General features: G+C 47.3%; 1 protein-coding gene across 1 annotated transcript in view; it reads left to right on the forward strand.

The window, feature by feature from the left end:
• The first annotated feature begins 2,080 nt into the window (after positions 1-2,080).
• The window catches only part of TOE1 (target of EGR1, exonuclease), a 56,258-nt gene continuing 37,861 nt past the window's right edge, over positions 2,081-20,477 (forward strand). Inside the window, exon 1 of the mRNA XM_083157506.1 lies at positions 2,081-2,288. The gene's annotated coding sequence lies outside the window, so the exon portion shown is untranslated. The remainder of the gene's footprint in view (positions 2,289-20,477) is intronic.

The following is a 20,477-nucleotide window of genomic DNA, read 5'->3' on the forward strand; positions in this document are numbered from 1 at the left end:
AAGGACAAAGGGGTCGAATCAACCACGATCGCAGGGCTACGATGAGTTAGCCCCCAACCCGCCTGAGTGATGACCGAATGGTATCGCAGCCATGCGAAGTGGGAGAAATCCACTCACCATCGAATGGATCCCCCTCCCCCCCCCCCCCCCCCTCCCCCGCATGTCTAGCACCATGTAAGTCAATACTTACTCACCGCTGTGATGACCGTGGGGAGATCGGGGACACTGATAACGTCAGTGGCCCTCCCTCCCAGTGACTGGGCCTGCCTGCGTTTTTATGCGGCACTCCCAGAAACCGCTGGGGTGCCGCCCACAAACACCAGCCGGCTGTCAATCAGCCAGCGTACAGCCAGCAATCACAGGCCATTGCAAATTCTATCAGGGCTGAATCGGCCCCAAAAAAAGAAGACCATCCTTTCATGCCGCACCTGATGTCAGATTTACGGCAGGATTACATTTTCACAAGGCAACTTCTAGAAAGTTTTCCCACGCTGAATAAAAGTAGATTACTTTTTGTTTCCACTGGCGGGGTAGCAAAGGACGACCCAGGAGATCCAAGTGCGGTCTCCTCATAAAGACCCATTACCAACCAAGACTTAACATTCTGGCTAAATTATTTGCTAATATATTCCTGTCTCTTGTCGCGCCCAACCCATCCAGTTTTACTTATGGTAGAAACCCTTCCCGGCCATAATGTTTAGCCTTTGATACTGGAGAGTAGATGGATGAAGCAGTGATAAGGGAGGAGAAGTGATAAAGTGCCTGGTATTTTATCACCAGCCAATCAGCTCCTGATTGTTAAGTTACAGGCTGGGTTTAAAAAGGGACAATTAGGAGATGATTGGCCGATGATAAAGTACCAGGCACTTTATCGCTTCTCCTCCCTTATCACTGCTTCATAAATCTAGCCCTGTGTCCCTATCTCCACGCTATCCTTTCTGACTTAGCATTTGCCCCGATCCATCCCAATTTATCCAGTCGTTTTATACGTCCCCTCATTCCATAGGTTATTAGTTATACCCCTTTTACACCGCCGAAAAATCTGGGTCAGCGGCGGGTCAGACCCGGATCTTCGGCGGTGTATTTATTTTATTTTTTAGCTAAAGGTTTTGTGCATGGGAGTGGGGTAGTGCTGCAGCTTCACCTATCTGCCAATGTGACAATGATTAATGGTGCTGGTGTGGATTGTGATTGGTTGCTATGGGCAACATACCATCTGCAATAGAATTATCTTAGTAAATCCCCTTGTATCATTAGGCATTGCCTTAATTCTGCTCACACCTGCATGAACAGTAGATATAGTGATATTGGGGTTATTCAGACCTGCACCCTACCGCCGCACTGAAAGCGTTTATGTTTGTCTCAAAACACAAACACACGTTATTAACTCTCACCGGGCCGCAATGGGGCTAATTCAACCAGCCCTGCAGATCTCCTAAAATTGCTTAGCGTGAATTGATCTGCGAATGCCCGCACGCACCAATTTGCATGGGCAAGCAATCAAGTGGCGACAGGTGCAGCGACAACATGATGGGGGCAGGGCCGAGTATCTTGTGGGAGCAGTGGGGACTCACAAGCTGCTGCTGAGACCCAGAACATGGCCAGTCTGCATCTGATTCCGCAGATGGAGGCAGCCAAATATTTTCAGATAAAACAGATACAAACCACCCCCCCCCCCCCCCAAAAAAAAAGGTAATTTCAGGGAATATACCTCAAATATTTAATTATTCATAGGCCCCTGAAGGCCCTCATCCCCTCGGAGAAGTCGCAGGTGGTGCTCTCTTGAGCCACCCGCAGGAATGGATTCGATGTATCACATGCGGTCCCCGCCAAGCCTGACTGAAGCCAGAAGCAACTCTACAGATTTCTCCTCCTGCCGGGGCGACTCGGAGGGTCCGGTGCGATGCACATCGCTATTTGGGCTCTTTCACTGCGATTGGTTGCTGCAAGTGCCCAAATTACAGCTGAATCACCGAGTGTATGGGGGCCTTAAGTGATAATTATCTCTGGTAGAAAACCATTGTCCTACAGAGAGTTTCTGAGCAATGTGCAGAGTAGATAAGCAGGTTGGGATCAGTAGCACGAGGGAGTGTACACAGAACTCTGTCCAGCGAGTTCATGGATCCTCCCTCTCCCCCAGTCCCAGCTCTCTCATTGTAATCTTCACGTAAGGATCCTATAGCTGTTCTACATTACATTGTCTGAGTGACGGCCATGGGGAAACTGCTCAGTCTCACGCTCATCGGACTCATCCTGGCATTTCTAGGGGAAAGGATAATGCAATTAACGTAAGTTCTACTTCCTCTACAGTGGATGAGGTTCTGAATGTCAGACAACTGTACAGGACGTCTATGTATTGTAATTATATGTTCCCTTACCTAGAGTAGTATGTAGATGTTTGTACTTTATATAATCATTAATAAATGGTAAAGGTCTAGGGCAGGCATGTCCAAACTATGGCCCTCCAGCTGTTGGGAAACTACATGTCCCATCATGCCTTGCTACAGTTTTGCTATTAGGGAATGCTAAAACTGGCAAAGCATGCTGGGTTGTATAGTTTCACAACAGCTGGAGGGCCATAGTTTGGACATGCCTGGCCCAGGGGCTAAATATATGACAGGGTATCGGCTGGTCGACACCAAAAGATCTACAAGCAGTCAACATTGACACAAGCAAAAGGTCAATATGAAAATGTCGACCTAGATTTAAAAAAAAAAAAATGTTTTTACGTTTTTATATTTCCCAATCCACGCGGATCCGATTGGGTATGGTGAGCGCAGCTATGGCCGAGCAAAGCAGCCATGCGAGGGGACGCGGTACGCTAATTGTGGGCCTACGTGCGCAGGTGTCAACATTGACACCCAAAAAAATTCACGTCGACCTTTTGCACATTTTCGACGTCAACCTTTTGCTTAGGTCAACCTGTTAAAACCTGTTAATGGTGATTAGATATGACCAGAGATACAATAAGTGAAAAGCGCAGGTTACGTAATGTGTCCGCAACCTGCTTACCCTTTATACCTAACTACGTGCGAACATAACGTAGCGCAGCGTAGCGTACCCTTTATTGTGTATTTTGCACCAAGAACCAATACCTTAATACGAGATCCTTTCGCAGTACTTTGTCTCTAATCTGCGAATATACCTTAAAGGACAGAGTCCGCAATGTACCTTATCGCTATTATGCGAATAAACAGTCACGACCACTGAATAGAAATAAGGAGATTAGAACTCCGTAAAAAGGTTTGTATTTAAGTCCCTAATGGACAAAAGGGGTTTACAGAAATAAGAATAAACAGGTATAACAAGTGATACAATATACTAACAATGAATACTAAACAGACTCTGCTAAGGGGAAAGAATACAGATACAAGACACAATCAGCCAACGATACTTTAAGAATAAATACCGTGAAATGCAACCGTTACCCGTCTCATCAAGTATGCGAAGTGCAGTCCGGTCAGAGCTCACTATCGTTCAGGAATGAACTATAGTCCGGTAGGAAGGTCAAGGGAAGGTAGATGTGCCGAAGAGACCCTGGCTGCTCTGGGTCGCCTATCTTATAGGGTCAGAAAGGGGAGGTCAAAGGCCATTCTCATTGGTCAGAGATCATATGTCCGGTCCACTGTGATTGGAGGTTAGACGCTGTACCTGGTCTGACCAGGTGCAGGGGAGTGAACTTTAAGAGTCCTTTGTTTGGTGGTTTCGGCGTCAGCAAGGATAAGAACCGGTTTTATCTAGTTTCCTTTGTTAACTACTTTCAACAGAAACTGTCTCTGGAATATGGATTATGTCCATAACTATCGGGCAGTGTACATTGCGAAATATTCGCAATGACCGGAATACTTCGCATAATGAACTGAACGGAACGGTACTAAACACGATACAGACAGGTGTGTGCAGGGCTAACTAAGCTATGTGTGGCGTTCTAAACCTTTTAACTATATTTTATTTCGTGTAAGTGTGTTATTATGAATTAATGTGTGATAGTATGGCTACTCTTCTGGTCCACATTGTCACACATTCTCGGGTATGGTAACTTTATTTGCGCAACTCTGCGAACCAAAATGGCGGCCATACTATCCTAAAATGGCGTGTGTGTAACTAGACTTCCACAGTCCACCCTTTAACAGTAAATATAAAACTGTTACAATACAAAACATTTCACACGACAATACAGAAATTCATAATCACAACAGAGAAATTGGGATACATGAATTAAACATATAAGGGGAGTAAACCATCTGCTCTCGGCCGATCCAGGATCATGGATAAACGATGGGCCGCATTTATCGAACAATCTACTCAGGGTCACGAAGGATAATGTACAATTTTGGGATAAAAATAAAAACAGGGGTGGTTACAACATATACACGTTTTTCAGATATGGCATCCTTTGGTAGGTATTGTTTGTGCCAACAGACCCTTGAACTCTTTGTTGTCTCTCTTTTTGGTATGTTTTTTTAAGTATGATGGTATTATCACTATCAAACATCCAGTCCTGGGTAAGGTGTCAAGTTTATAGATTCTACCTTGACCTAAGCTGGGACGGGTAACACACTCTTAGAACTCTGTATCGTCTGTCCAATGCCTGGCAGCAGTGTGGCGGCGGTATCCTTGATTTTGAAGATAACGGATAGTGGGGGGGGGGGAGACAAGAATAGGACCCACAACAATAGAGAAAACTGAGAAAGGAAAAATCTTGTTAGTGATCCTTCCAACCTGTTACCAGTGGGGTGTGTCACAGTCCCTTTTGTAGTTTGTACAGGTTGCTTGACCTTAGCTGCTCTCCAGTCCTCCCGAATGGTGCCTCTTAGCGATTTCTTTCTTTCGCCCTCGAGTGTAAGGACCTTCTGGCTTTCAGTTCCTTTGGCAGTAGGACGTACGTACCCGAATCTCTCTCTCTGCGACTTTGTTATTGAGGTAGTGCTGGTCAACAAGATCTGGGGTGGTCCTTTCCAAAGGTCTATCAAGCAACCTGTATATGGCAAAGCAGGGGAAACAACAACAACATCTCCTGGTTCATGGTTATGACAGTTCACAACAGGTGTCAACAAAGTCCTTTTGCTGCAGTTTTCCAGGTGTGGGTACATCACTTGCATTTGTGGTCTAGGATCTCCTTGTGGGATTACCATAACCTGTGGCTGCCCGCCAAGCAATGTTTCGATGGGGACAAATGAGGTGGAGTTCTGAGAGTGATTCTACTACTACAAAAAGAGATTATGGGGTGTACCATCAGTCCCTAAAGGTTCACACATGACTTAAACCTTTCATATATATTTTGCATACTCAAGGGTGCTTCTGGGCTGCCATATCTATACACACAAACGTCAACACATACATGTATATATATATAAAAAAAATAAATAAATAACTATAATGCTTCTAGAGTGGACTGTACAAAGCCATTTTTTGTATTACCTGCAGAGGATCCTGCTGGAGGAGGGATGTGGAGATGGCTCTGTGGGAACAGCCGTTGCAGTTTCTTTCCCCCAGACAAGTAAGGCATGATTCTGTCGTCTTACCTGTCTGTGGGCACACCAGTAATTTCGGACTAATTTTCCACCTACCTTCCCTGTCAAGACAAGTCAGGCCATGGGCTATCTCTGTCCTGACAGTTTGGCATGTTCTCAGAGTCACTGGTTTTCCTTGTCCATCTTTCTATTCCTGTCCACATCCCTTCGGCTTCCAGACTGTTTCTCCTGCAGGGGACACAAATCTTGTATTTCTATGTGAATATACTGATATTTACAGGGGGAACACAAACATTATCCGCAGAGCGCATGGCTCACCCAGCTGCCTTGCCAGCATGTCCATCATCAAGTGACACTGAATCCTCATTGAAGATGTGGTTTTTACACTTGATAACAGCCACTCTGTCCGGCAGCTGTGTGACTGTCAAGAATCTTTTAAACTTACAACGCTTGCGCCACTGGAGTGCCAGCTACTGAAACAAAACATCTGAGGCGCCATAGGGCCTAAGATCTTCTGTATTACCCCAACAAACATACTTGGAGTCGGCATGAATATTGGCTGTTTTTCTCTCAGTTCGCAGTACTATTAATGAGACTGCTGTTGCTGAGTGAGACGTCCAATGGGTTCAGCCTCTACTATGCCTTTTCCATCTATTACGGTATAGCCAGTGTACAATTTTCCCTCTCGGTGTTGTGGAAAGAACGAAAAAAAAATAAAATGAATTACCTCTTCCAATGGGTTGTTACCACCCTTTGGGGGCATGCTGCAAAAGGTCTGACTCAAACATGTCATGCAATCATATTCGTCTCGGCTCCCACTAAATTCCACCATTCCAGCAACCTCAGCACCACTCCACCCTTTGTGCCTTTGGCGGGCACACTTGGTAAGAGTGTTGCTGGGTTTACAATATTACCCATTTTACATGGTAACATCAATGCAAGTTCCCATTTAGTGAACTTGGCTGATGAATATTTTTCACATGTTTAGGCAGAAATTTAGGAGTGTCCAGACTATATGAGGAGCATAAACAGTTAAAACACACCCCAACACCACATTCTCAGTTTTGTTTACCAGTAGTGCTATGGCAACTACACTGTGTAGACAAGTATGAAGTGCTTAAGTAATAGGGTTTAATTGCACACTGCAGTACGACATTGGTCAGGCTGGCATCACCAGGTTTCATACGTCGCTATATCTGTCGCCCCCTCAGCAGGTCTAATATTCTAAATCACATGGTCCCTTGTGTCAGTCATACCCATGTCAAAGGCTGTAATCAGGCCTGTTTCTCCTTCTTCATTATCCACATCTGTCTGTGAAGACATGGGTATTGTGGTTGCACCTATTTATATGTAAATGCGTTTTACAACCCTTTTCATTCTTTGTAGAAGGGGAATGCTTTGTGCATTACTTGGACTGCTTTTCACAAGATGGTGGCTGTGGTTGCCCTGGGTAACATTAGGAGTAATGCTTAAAGTTATTGGGACTTTGTTCAAGATTTACTGAACAATATCTATATTGTGACTACTCGCTTTACAGGGTACCGCATATTCACAATGGTATTTCTCTGCTGGGAGTGCGACAGATTCTTCGAACTATTTTTCTATGATTTGTGGGTTTCTGGAACAGAAGGGTAGGGGAAGGAGAAAAAATTGGAAAAAGAGAGAGAGAAAAACTCAAAAAGGGTAGAAAATATTAATGACAGTAATGTGTACATTTATTTTCAACAGAAACATTTTTCTTTTATTTTTTTGATGACGCCAGGATTTAGCACTATGGGGGAATTGGCTCTCAACTATTTGGTTCTTACCCTTTTCAACTCCTGTTCTGATTCGTAAGCCCTCCCTTTCTTTCTGTTTCCCAGTGTGGTTGTGACTATGGGCTGTGTCTAGGGGTATTTAGCTAAAAGTTCTCTTTTGGGAACCTTGTTATTTCACTGGGTATTTTCCCAGCTCAACCTCAGGTTTCGAATGGTGAAGCTGTACTTTGGGGCGCTATACTTTCTGTTTTTAACAGGGTTTCTATTGAAGCTATGGTTGCCATTGATCCTGTGTCCTTCCCATCTTTAGTTCAAAGGGAACTCGGTATTTGTGCTGTAGTTTTCAGCTACCTTAGATGGATTTGACTCTATAACAGTGGAATACAACATTAGCCTCTGAGGACTGTCCAGCATATCTTGCACTTCTTGTGTAAGATTTCTAGGAGTGTCCAGAAATACCCCATCGGGAGTGCAATAGATGACACATCCCATTTTGCATAGTAAATCTCTACCCAGGAGGTTAGTCGGGGCCGCTGCGGCCAACAGGAAAGAGTGTTTGGTATGCAGAGGCCCGATTGTAACCTCCGCTGGTTTCGTCAGCGGGTAATGTTGTATTTTTCCTGTTACCCCAATTGCTGCTACTAATTGCTTGGCACAACCTAGACCAGGAGTGAATGTTGTTAACGGGTTTGATACAAAAAAAACTTTATATTTAAACTATTCCACTTACCCATATCTGAGGCTCCTCCCTCAGATATTGTCTTATGTTACCTGGATTGTGGGGTGTATGTGTGTCCTACTCCCTGTTTGCATATATGTGTCATGCTTAGGGCGGCGTTGGCTACTAGGTGGGGCTATGGCTATGTGTTGAGACCTACCTGTCTTCTCCCATTGTGTCTTCCAGTTACTTACATATGTGTTATGTTTCCTATGGTTACTTACCCTGCAATGTCTGACTATGGCCCTTATTCTGATTGACGCGGACTTTACCGCATACTTTCGGATCGCGTGTTTACGGCGTCTGCGCATGCGTGGAGAACGCAACGCGCATGTGCCACGCCTTGACTCGGTACCAGTTCGGCCAGATCCCGTCCAGAACTGTTCACCGCTATCATTCGGGAAATAGGGGCGTATTATGGGCGTCATGCGGAATGACACATGGGCGTAGTTTCAAAGTGGGCAAAACGGGGCGGAAACATGGGCGGACACGGGGGAGTACACTTATGTTGGGGGGCGTACATTCGGAAACCACTCCGAATGCACGCGATCAAAAAGGGCAGAAATGTGCGGTGTCCACAAGTGTACTATTGCTTTGCGGACACCACTCGTTCATGCGCTAGGCGAACGTACGCCTAATGACTACAACCATTAACACCTGAACCCAATAGAATCTACTCCTTTACTCATTACTCACTAATAGGACGCTTGTCAGTGCTTTAATTGAAACCATTGCTGCTTCAATTGCTGTAAGGGTTAATGTGTGCAATGCATGTGTTAGGCATGCTTGTAAGGATATATTGGAATCTAATTGATTCCAATTCCAAATAAGCAGTTTTTTATGAGGATAGGTAATTGAATAAGTGGGTCATGTGATGTATAGCAGAAGATACTTCATAGTGGGTTGTTTGGCGTAAATACTCCGCTTACGTGCGGTAGCACCGCTTGGCTCCCGTTCGGATGCGGTATTCCCGAGCATACTCTGTAATACTCTGTAATACCGTGCCGAATCGGAGTGTTTCTCCCGCACACGCATGCTTTGTATGTCGTCCGTAAACACGCCCTGTTCTTAAAGAGTGAGTCCGTCCGAATGCGGAGGACACGTGGGCGTTTCTACGGACGATGGCCGCACGCGGCAAAACACCGTGGCGTGCGGACCGCACCGTAAGAATGCGGGAATATCCGCACCGATCAGAATAAGGGCCTATGTGTCCTTTGTTTCCACATTTGAAACATACCATTTGGTTTTGCCTTTCTGTCATAAATCGTTTGTCCGGATCAACAGCAGATTTCTTTAAAGTGTGTATTGACATCTGTCTGCAGTTGGGGTGAATGGTTTCTATGTTGGTTCTCAGATTTTCCCTAGGACCTTGTATCAGCACAGAGACAATCCCTCCCTTAAGATGTATGTTGTCCCTGGGGCTGTGGATACCAGAGTGTTTTGGCAACGCCTGTAAAGCACGGTTGAAATGTCCGCTGGTGGACTCACCATCTTTCTGTGTGATGGTGAATCCTAGGGTATTTTCAACTGTCCCTGGGAAATATACACCCAATTGTATATTTATTAGGCGTATATTTTCCTGGTTGCCCTGTTCAGTTAAAATCTTATCGCCCTCCACACCACTGTCCCGAATGAACTTCTGGATATCTATGTGTGAAGGGAGGCAAGCTCTCAACATGTATCGCCAATCCTTATTGGTGGGCTCATCTGAATTTCCTCGCTCCCTTACAAATTTCTGACACTTTGCCAGATCTTTGCTGGGATCAGGGAAATTTTTGATGATTGAATGACGTTCCAATCGTGTCCATGTATTGTGCATGTCATTATCCTTTACAGGCATTACCTCATCCCCGTCTCCCCGTCCACAAGTAGGTTCCACTGTGTGCAGAGGGTGGATCTGTATCCTCCCTGCACCATTGGACAACATCCCAGGAGCAACTATCTCTGTGCTGTGTTGTGTGTACTTACCTGTGTCTCCAATCGTGTTCCTGGCATCAGCCATCTCCTCGACCAGAACAGCAGCAGCAGCTTGGGCTGTCTCAGCCTCTCTCTCCTTTCCGCTAGCTTCGCAAGGGATGGCTGATGTCAGGAATCTCCCTTGTGGATCTGTATCTTGCTCATAGGGGGTAAAAACAGGGTACAAGTTAGCAATGGATACATTATTACTTATGTCTTTCTTATAAGTCATTAATCCCTTCGGCACATATGGGGGTGGGGGAGTTGATTCTATTGCGGCAACGGTTGCATTTTTATTGTGGCTGATTGCGTCAAGTATTGCCAGACCTCTGGTTCCCCATTGTTCCTGTCCTTCCTTCTGCCACAATTTAAGAATATCTATATGCTTCACTCTCTCCTTACGACTGAAGAGTAGGCATATTTCATCTTTTACTGCCGATAAGATTTCTGGATCGAAGCTACCAACACTGGGAAATTCTAACTTGCTGCCTTGTGTCATTTTTCTCCATTTATTTTGGTAAACAACTGCGAGTTCACCGTGCTTCCTGCACATCATAAAAGCAGCCGATCCTCTTGGCCGGCTTGCTTCCTCCCTATCCTGCACGTTATCACAGCGTGACCCGTTATTACCCATAGTTACAGGAATAAACGTTCACAGCTTAATAGATAATCGGTGGGTTATTACTTATCTGAGAGCTCCCCAACCACTCACTTCTCCACACAGCGACACTACTCCGCAATCAAGCGAAGAGCCCACAATGCGAGGTAACGTACTCAATGACCAAGTCTTTCAACTAGCAGCGAACTTCTAGCCAACTTGCTTGGTGCGGCACAATTTTTCCAGGGTATAACAAACTTGTTTTCCTATACCCCCAAAAATCGGATTTCTAAAGTAGCTAATCGGAAACAAGTGCGTTCCGATATATCTTCTTGTACCCTCCTAGCGGAATCAATTCCACTGAAGGGGCAGTTCCTATGGGCACGTCGTCACGTGAACCCGGTCCTAACTGGACTGTCCTACACTGGACTACACTGCGCTGAGTCGTGCCGTCACACACCCGTTCGCCTCAGTTATGTTTCACACTGGGCGCTAGTTACACCTTGGTCTTATGCTAATTTTTGAAATATTTCTGTACAGAAAATCTTCCCAGGCTGGTAGCTTTTTCACTAGATTCTTATGCAGGTATAAATCCCTTATAATAAGCTATAGGAATCTATTAAAATAATGCTTGAGTTGCTTGCTTGAGAAAATGAACAAAAAGAAAAAAACTTATTTTCTTTTATTAATCACCGCCTTATTCGCAGTATATTACTATACTGTTTAAATAAAGCTGATGGTTTAATACTGTTCACTTTTGAGTTCCTATGTGTGCTGCATGTGCAGTACCAATGAACAGCCACGTGTGTACGTGCGTTGTTCACAGGCCGCCGATGAATCGGCCACCCACGTGTTCTATAGTGTATTTGCAAGGTTGTGCTCGGGTTTCGCTATACGCAGTAATTGCGCCTAAATGTGGAATAAATCCCTTAACTCTGTCCGAGAGTTACGTATCAAGATGCAAAATAAATCCCGCACTTAATCCGTAAATCACGTACAAAGATGCGAAACTTTCCCGATGTGGGCACGTGCGCGCGCACCTTGCGTAATACACAATAGACGCTTTACGTTACTGCAAAAGGCCCAGGACTTGTCGCCACGTGGCGGAGTCCCTGTTTTTGCGGTAACTAACAATAAACAATTATAGTTTCTCACAGAGGGGATCCTCTATGTACTATAATAAACACAGATTCCACGTGTGCGAACCTTATCGCACGTGGTACATATACTGTAATGAACAAGCAACTCAAGACACTATACCCCGTTAAACTACTTGTGGCAGGCAGAAGTACAGTTTACTAAACACTTAATATATGCTTTAAACACGTGGCTTTCACTTATTGTGCTCCGGGTTCAACGCTAGCACTTCCCAAACCCCGCACCGCCGCGGACCCGGCCTATCCAGCAATGGATAATACTTCCACCCTTTTGCTGGTATAGGTCGGGTCGCACGCCTGGTACTGAGTTCTGGAATGTGGAGCGGACGGACGTGCCCCCAATTGTTAATGGTGATTAGATATGACCAGAGAGACAATAAGTGAAAAGCGCAGGTTACGTAATAAGTCCGCAACTTGTATACCCTTTATACCTAACTACGTGCGAACAAAACGTAGCGCAGCGTAGCGTACCTTTTATTGTGTATTTTGCACCAAGAACCAATACCTTAATACGAGATCCTTTCGCAGTACTTTGTCTCTAATCTGCGAATATACCTTAAAGGACAGAGTCCGCAATGTACCTTATCGCTATTATGCGAATAAACAGTCACGACCACTGAATAGAAATAAGGAGATTAGAACTCCGTAAAAAGGTTTGTATTTAAGTCCCTAATGGACAAAAGGGGTTTACAGAAATAAGAATAAACAGGTATAACAAGTGATACAATATACTAACAATGAATACTAAACAGACTCTGCTAAGGGGAAAGAATACAGATACAAGACACAATCAGCCAACGATACTTTAAGAATAAATACCGTGAAATGCAACCGTTACCCGTCTCATCAAGTATGCGAAGTGCAGTCCGGTCAGAGCTCACTATCGTTCAGGAATGAACTATAGTCCGGTAGGAAGGTCAAGGGAAGGTAGATGTGCCGAAGAGACCCTGGCTGCTCTGGGTCGCCTATCTTATAGGGTCAGAAAGGGGAGGTCAAAGGCCATTCTCATTGGTCAGAGATCATATGTCCGGTCCACTGTGATTGGAGGTTAGACGCTGTACCTGGTCTGACCAGGTGCAGGGGAGTGAACTTTAAGAGTCCTTTGTTTGGTGGTTTCGGCGTCAGCAAGGATAAGAACCGGTTTTATCTAGTTTCCTTTGTTAACTACTTTCAACAGAAACTGTCTCTGGAATATGGATTATGTCCATAACTATCGGGCAGTGTACATTGCGAAATATTCGCAATGACCGGAATACTTCGCATAATGAACTGAACGGAACGGTACTAAACACGATACAGACAGGTGTGTGCAGGGCTAACTAAGCTATGTGTGGCGTTCTAAACCTTTTAACTATATTTTATTTTGTGTAAGTGTGTTATTATGAATTAATGTGTGATAGTATGGCTACTCTTCTGGTCCACATTGTCACACATTCTCGGGTATGGTAACTTTATTTGCGCAACTCTGCGAACCAAAATGGCGGCCATACTATCCTAAAATGGCGTGTGTGTAACTAGACTTCCACAAACCACAACCAGCTGTATGTGATATATTTGCTGAAAAATAATCAATAATGGGCATCAAAATCCCGATATCACAGGTCTGTTCTGCGAAAAATAATACAAACCATCCGTAGTGAGAATCGCAGCTAATATTGTGCATAGAGGAGTTGATCCTCTATGAGGGACATTAACAGTGAATATAACACCAGGCTATCCAGTGGCCATTATGCAATATGAATAATACTGTATACAGGTCTTGTCACATTCTTGGTTAAGCTCCTGCATTGTGTAGGAAAGAGTGGGAGGGGCCATCACAGCTTCAGCTAGACCAATGTGAATGACTGTTCATGCATCAAGTGGTAAGGACCTTATTCAGAATCGGACGCAAATGTCATTGCAAACTGCATCTGCAAAGTTGCATTTGTGCAACCTTTGCAGAATTGGCTACATAGGGCCCAATTCAGTTCTGATCGCACGACCAGCACACGCCGCCCCGCTAGAGGGAAATCCCACTTTGTGAATCAATGTGCTTGTGTACGGCCAGTGGCGTAACTATAGCTCCGCAGCCCCCGCGGTGGCGGGGAGGCGCAGAGCAAGTTTGGGCGCCGGAGTCTGCGGGGCTATAGTTACCCGCTGCTGTCTGCGGTACCTGCCTGCCGTGCCGTGACTGCCGTCACAGTCCCGTATCTCCTAGCGCTGGCTCCTGCTTCTATAATGAAAACGGACACTTAGAAAATGGCTGCCCCCATACTGCAGACAGTTTTCTGTCTGCAGTATGGGGGCAGCCATTTTCTAAGAGTCACGTTTCATTATTAGCAGCAGGAGCCAGCGCTACGGGACCATGACGGCACGGCAGGCAGGTACCGCAGACAGCAGCGGGTGGGCAGGTATGGGGGGGGGGGGCTGCAGAGGGGAGGGGGAGTGGGGGCGAATTTTTTTTACCGGCGGGGGGGCGCATAATAAGTAGCTACGCCACTGTGTACGGCTACACATCCATTCACAGCTGAGCAAATATGTCAGAACTCATAGTAACAGCCTCAGGATTTTTACACTGGGCACTGGCGAGTGAGTCCGCACAGCCCTGGACTCACTCGCCAATGCGATAGAAAAAGGCACATCCGGCCTGGAGCTGACGTCACGCATCCTCCCTCAACAGACGGACACGCCTAGCGTTTTCCCGGACACTACCAGACTTTTCCTAGACACTCCCACTGTTTCCAACCCCAGACGCCTAGTTCCTGTCAATCACATTGGGAACGGTGTGTGAATAGAAACTTAATGGGATTTGCAAGAATAATAACAAATTTGACTCCTAAAGAGAGGTATTAAATGTTCATCTGTGAAAGTGCAAACCTCCCCCCCCCCCTCCCCACTCGCCGACTGCCAGGAGAGGGTTAAGAAACGTACACACTGGGAAATAAATAATTTTATTGGCCAGTGTGTACGCTGTACACGATTACCGATGCGTTCTCCCGTGAGTCGTTAATGACCCCTCCGTCATCTGTGCACAGAAGAGGGAGTGGATCGCTAAGGAGGGCCATGCTGCAGAATGGCCGCAAAGATGAGAGGAAGTACCGAATAATGTTCTCCTCAACAAATTTTTCCAGCACCTCTGCAGTGCCAGAGATCAGATGTCAGTCTATACTGGTGTGGCATGTAGGCTGCATGGTCCATTTGAAAGAACAAGGGTGACATTCTATGCTTTGCGCTAAATGCGCATGTTTTTTTCGCGCACCACATCGCCGCAAATCGCCTTTTTTCAATTCACACTTTTCAGTCAAAATGCGCATATTTAATGTGATGCGCATTGGAGGCTGAAAAGTGCGAAGAGGGGCGATTTGCGGCGAAGTGGTGCACTGTGTTTAGTCCTGAAAATGTGCGATTTTCATGTCTGAAAATCGCACGTTTGCCGGACAGCGCAAAGTTTAAAAAAAAAACGAGCGCGGGGTCCCCCGCCCGAGCATAACCAGCCCCGGGCTCACTGAGCCGGTGCTGGTGACATAAAATCAGGGTCCCCGACAAATAGGGGTCCCCTTGATTTCATGAAACCAGCACCAGGCTCAAGGTCCGGCGCTGGTTCCCAAAATACGGGGGACAAAATGACTAGGGGTCCCCCGTATTTTAAGAACCAGCACCGGACACAACCAGCCAGCAGGGTAATGCCACAGCCGGGGGAAACTTATTATATAAGCTCCCGCGGCCAAAGCATTAACCCCCTGGCTGGTCAGCATGGGCAGGGGTCCTGGGGAAGTGGGGACCCCCCCAAATGAAGGGGTCCCCCCCCCTCCAGGACTTACCAGCCCATGCTGATAGTCCGCGGCTGTCCCTGATGCCCCTGGGCGGTGGGCATCGGCCTGATGGATTGTGTAAAAAAAAAAAGTAAAACTATTGTTTTATACTGGCGAACTATGAGTCCCAGCAAGCCTACCCCGCATGCTGGGACTTGGAGAACCACTAGTCCCAGCATGCGGGGCATTAAAGGGCCCGCTGGCACTTGTAGTTCTGCAGTACAAAAAATAGTTAACAAAATCACACTGACACACTGTAAAATAAAAGTTTAATACACACAAAACACACACACACTGATACTTACCTACCTTGAGCCCGTAGGTCGGTCCCTGGATCCTGGGTCCGTCCTCCGGGGCTCCAGGGCAGAAGAGTCCGGTTCCGGGGCCTTGGTCCTGGTTCCGGGGCTGGTCCTGGGGTTCCGGGGCTCCTGGGCTGCAGAATCCGGGGTCCGGGATCCGAGGTAGTCCCCAGGGGTACCTAAGGAAGCAAATCCAACTCACCTGGTCCCCGGCGACGACCTCAGAATCCTCTCCGGTGACAGCGCTGCTCCCATCTGGTACCCGGCTCGCAGGACTTTGACAGGCGCTGAGATGTTTCCTCCTCGGCGTCTCTGCACAGAATGATTTCTGGCCAATCAGGAGCTGAGAAAGTCGGCTCCTGATTGGCCAGAAATCATTCTAACTAGAGACGCCGAGGAGGAAACATCTCTGCTCTAGATGCGCAGAGATGTTACTTCCTCGGCGTCTGTATTCAGAATGATTTCTGGCCAATCAGGAGCCGACTTTCTCGGCTATGCACAATTTACTCGCTCTCTCTGAGGAAGCCGCCGACGCTCACAGCAGGCGGGGAAACGCGTTAGAGACTTATTTCCACTTCTCCTGATCACTGAAGACTATCGATACTGCACTGAGGGGACCTGTTATTCATCTTTAAGCCACTGGTGTCACAAACTCCAGATATAGTTGCATACAAATTTGGAAATTCAGTTCTAGCAACTGGGAGGCATCAGAGACTGTAATCCACCACAGGTCTCCAAAGGTATATACCCAGCTTTTATATTATATTTTTTTTTTGTCTGGCCAGGCAACCTATCTAACTCATTCTGAAGTTGATAACACCTTTTGCATGTTGCAATTTTACTAACTCCATCTAAGTAAAAATCTACCAGTCTGAGTATATGCACTTTCTGGATCCAACCATACAAGTTTTCAGCTTGCTAATCTACTAACCTGCATTACTAACCAGCAGAGGCACCTACTAAGCTTGATATTGTGTGTGATTTGTGCTATGTAGTTTTTATACTATATATATTTATATATTTTTATTTTTGTTTATTTTTTCATTTTTATGTGGATGTATTTTATGTCCTAAGTTTTTATAGGTTGTGGCCACATACCATATGTACATTTAATATTGTATAATAAATTCCTTTGATTATTAACTATTAGTGTTTCCCCTTGCGCAGTTTTTTTTCCATTTTAGGTTTATTCTATACTCTAAAGGGTTCTGTGTGCAAAATGACTAATACCCCATCCCAGTACATATTACAGGGGTACGATAGAAATGGTAGAAATGTCTGTCAACCACTAATGGATGACAGTGGCTCGTTTGACACCTTGAAATGGTCGACATTGACAAAAGGTCAAAAAAAGCTTATGGCCAATGTAGACGTGGTTGACATGATTAAGGTCGACATGAGGTTTTTTATGTCTTTTTTTGTGTCAATGTTGACATGGACATCGTTTAAGTGTGCCACATCCCCTTGCGTTCACCATGCTTTGGATACATGGGGCTAATGATCCCCTCCGCCGTCTGTGCACAGGCAAAGGAGCGGATCAGTAACGAGGGCCATGCTCTGGACACGTGGGGCTAATGACCCCTTATGCCGTCTGTGCACAGGCGAGAGCGTGGATCAGTAACAAGGGCCATGCTTCAGGCATGTGGGGCTAATGACCGCCTCCGCCGTCTGTGCATGAGGGCCATGCTTTGGGCATGTGGGGCTAATGACCCCCTCCGCTGTCTGTGCACAGACGAGGGAGCAGATCGGTAATGAGGGCCATGCTTCAGGCTCGTGGGGCTAATGACCCCCTCCGCCGTCTGTGCACAGGTGAGGGAGCGGATCGGTAATGAGGGCCATGCTTCGGGCACGTGGGGCTAATGACCCCCTCCGCCGTCTGTGCACAGGCGAGGGAGTGGATTGGTAATAAGGGCCATGCTTCGGGCACGTGGGGCTAATGACCCCCTCCGCCGTCTGTGCACAGGTGAGGGAGCGGATCGGTAATGAGGGCCATGCTTCGGGCACGTGGGGTGATTGACCCCCTCCGCTGTCTGTGCACAGGTGAGGGAGCGGATCGGTAATAAGGGCCATGCTTCGGGCACGTGGGGCTAATGACCCCCTCCGCCGTCTGTGCATGAGGGCCATGCTTCGGGCACGTGGGGCTAATGACCCCCTCCGCCGTCTGTGCATGAGGGCCATGCTTCGGGCACGTGGGTCTAATGAACGCCTCCGCCGTCTGTGCACAGGTGAGGGAGCGGATCGGTAATGAGGGCCATGCTTCGGGCACGTGGGTCTAATGAACGCCTCCGCCGTCTGTGCACAGGTGAGGGAGCGGATCGGTAATGAGGGCCATGCTTCGGGCACGTGGGGCTAATGACCCCCTCCGCTGTCTGTTCACAGACGAGGGAGCGGATCGGTAACGAGGGCCATGCTGCAGTGTTTCATTAGTAGCTGGACCTCATTGTACCTGTCACCCAGAAACCAAACACCTTTTACATGTCTGAAAGCAAATTATGGGGGCCATTCAGACCTGTTTGCTGTGGTCCGAATTCGCTCTCCTGGCCGCCTTCGGTGAGTTTCCCACTCCTTGGGGCATTCACTCAATGATGGGATGGACAGACAGGGGGATAGACAGACAGGGGGCGGGCAGGGGGATGGACAGACAGGGGTCAGGCTGGGGGATGGACAGACAGGGGGCGGGCAGGGGGATGGACAGACAGGGGGCGGGCAGGCAGGGACAGGTGTTGGGGCCCACCTAGCGTTTAATGGGCGTGTCCACAAAAACAGTGGGTGGGCCCATGGAAACGCTGGGCGTACCCCTGCGAACACAGGCTTGTTGATGCCTGCTTGGGGTGAGTGACTGGGGTCACATGACATCAGCACACGCCCCCACTTCGGCCATCTCGGTCCAGGATAACAGTAAGTATAGCCTTTATCAACTTTAATCAACGATGGGAGGAAAAATCAATCGATAGTGAGCGACCGTTTAATGATTTTTCCTCCGTGCGGCCACATGCCTGCACATCCGATTGCATGGTAGCACAGGGATTCACTAGCCGGGAAGGGGGGGGGATTATACACCTCCTAACGGTCGGGCGCCGCCCACTAATGACCACTACCTGTCAATCACCTTGCATACGGACAACGAAGGCTAACCGTCACTTGCTCAGTTTGCAGCACAGGCATGCGCACAGCTGCAAACGCGCATACACGGTCATCCAATCATCGCACAGGCTTCATAGCCCAGCGAATGGGTCTGAATCGGGCCCATTGTTCCTCTAGAACTGGGGTCCCATTGCAGTTGTCAGGGATCACCTCCTCCTGCATTGCTATTGCTATGGATGGCGTATACTAAGTTGCTGCGAGCAATTTGCAATCATATGCAATCCTTTCTGAATCAGGCCCAGTTTGTATAAAACGTGCATCTGGACTTTGCTTGGAATGATACAGCAATCGTCAACATATCAGTGTTCAAGGTCGGCTGTGCCCTGAGTAAAGGTTGCTGTAATATTGGAAAACTCTGGGTAGAAAATATTGAATCAAATGCATCTGAAATATTTGAAACCCATTTGCTGCCACTAATCACCAGTGGGGAGACCCAGGCATCAGTGTGGGCTGTCATCCACAGCAAAGTGCCAACTGCATGTTCCCCTTCCCCCTACTGGCACTAATCACCAGTGGGGAGACCCAGGCATCAGTGGTGCTGTCATCCACAGCAAAGTGCCAACCGCATGTTCCCCTTCACCCTACTGGCACTAATCACCAGTGGGGAGACCCAGGCATCAGTGTGGGCTGTCATCCACAGCAAAGTGCCAACCGCATGTTCCCCTTCCCCCTATTGGCACTAATCACCAGTGGGGAGACCCAGGCATCAGTGTGGGCTGTCATCCACAGCAAAGTGCGAACCGCATGTTCCCCTTCCCCCTACTGGCACTAATCACCAGTGGGGAGACCCAGGCATCAGTGGTGCTGTCATCCACAGCAAAGTGCCAACCGCATGTTCCCCTTCCCCCTACTGGCACTAATCACCAGTGGGGAGACCCAGGCATCAGTGTGGGCTGTCATCCACAGCAAAGTGCCAACCGCATGTTCCCCTTCCCCCTATTGGCACTAATCACCAGTGGGGAGACCCAGACATCAGTGTGGGCTGTCATCCACAGCAAAGTGCGAACCGCATGTTCCCCTTCCCCCTACTGGCACTAATCACCAGTGGGGAGACCCAGGTATCAGTGTGGGCTGTCATCCACAACTAAGTGCCAACCGCATGTTCCCCTTCCCCCTACTGGCACTAATCACCAGTGGGGAGACCCAGGCATCAGTGGTGCTGTCATTTAAAATTGTTGTTTTTATTTTTTTAAAGTATTGCCAAAAGGATAGAGGATCTTTCAGCCCCTCTGTCTCCTGAACCCTGGAACCTAGAGTGATGAGACCCCTCTTTTAAAGTATGTGACCCTCTCCCATAGAGATCATTTCCAGATGATCAGAGTGAACTCCAGGTAAAAGCTGGAAAATCATGGAGTCCAAGGATGGGTAAGGTCTCCCCCCAACCCGACATCCATAAAAACTGGGACACTCATTTTTGAAAGCCCAAATGATTTGGGACATGCATGCAAAACTAAGGCCCTTATTCTGATTGACGCGGACTTTACCGCGTACTTACGGATCGCGTCTTTATGGCGTCTGCGCATGCGTGGAGAACGCTACGCGCATGTGCCACGCCTTGACTCGGTACCAGTTCGGCCAAATCC

Source organism: Crinia signifera, chromosome 8 (genome assembly GCF_055691185.1).
Source record: "Crinia signifera chromosome 8, ASM5569118v1, whole genome shotgun sequence".
Taxonomy (NCBI): domain Eukaryota; kingdom Metazoa; phylum Chordata; class Amphibia; order Anura; family Myobatrachidae; genus Crinia; species Crinia signifera.